Below are 782 nucleotides of genomic sequence, written 5' to 3' on the forward strand. Positions count from 1 at the left end.
TTTTAATCTATTAGTTTTGCAAAAAACATTTTATATTTATTTGGTCTTGTTGGATGTGAGAGACAAACAGGTGCAGCTCTAACAGGGACAAGACTGCTTAAATTTCATTCTGCTGAGTTACTAATCTGTAGCGTTTAAAAGTCCACTCCACGGCCGGAGGAAGAAAGAGGAGGGCTGCTTCATGTCATGTATTGTTTTTACTGACTGCTCCATTTATTCATTGTTTTGTCTCATTACAGCTTTTATCCACATAAAAAAGGAGAAATTAAACTAACCAAATCCATGAGACCTGCTTTAAAATCAAAATCTTTGTGTAAAACTATTGAACAAATAAGTATATATTTAGATAACCTTTTGGGGATTAATAAAGTTATCTGCCGGGGTTTATGCAGGGCTCCTTCAGTGTTGACACATTTGACACTGATCAGAAGCATCAGTGAAAAGTTAAACGGCATCATTGCAGCCCGGTCACACTTTACACTTTTAGACAACTTGCTGACTTGTGAAGATTTTGCTCCACAAATTTATTATAGGCACATTAGTTAATATTTTATTTCTGAGACCATGAACTTATTATACCTTTTATACCCTTTGGACCAGAACATTGGGCAAATGATTGATCTGGGCAAAAATCCAGTTGCTCTTGTTGGCAAAAAAATAAAACCCATAAACAATTGAAGAGTATTAAAACTTTACATTTGACATTATTAACAAGTTAATTAAGAGCATACAAAAAGTGGAATCAACCCTCTCAGGTGTTCAGGACAAATACTGCCTGAGCC

This window comes from Austrofundulus limnaeus, unplaced genomic scaffold (genome assembly GCF_001266775.1).
Source record: "Austrofundulus limnaeus strain Quisiro unplaced genomic scaffold, Austrofundulus_limnaeus-1.0 Scaffold524, whole genome shotgun sequence".
NCBI classification, from domain to species: domain Eukaryota; kingdom Metazoa; phylum Chordata; class Actinopteri; order Cyprinodontiformes; family Rivulidae; genus Austrofundulus; species Austrofundulus limnaeus.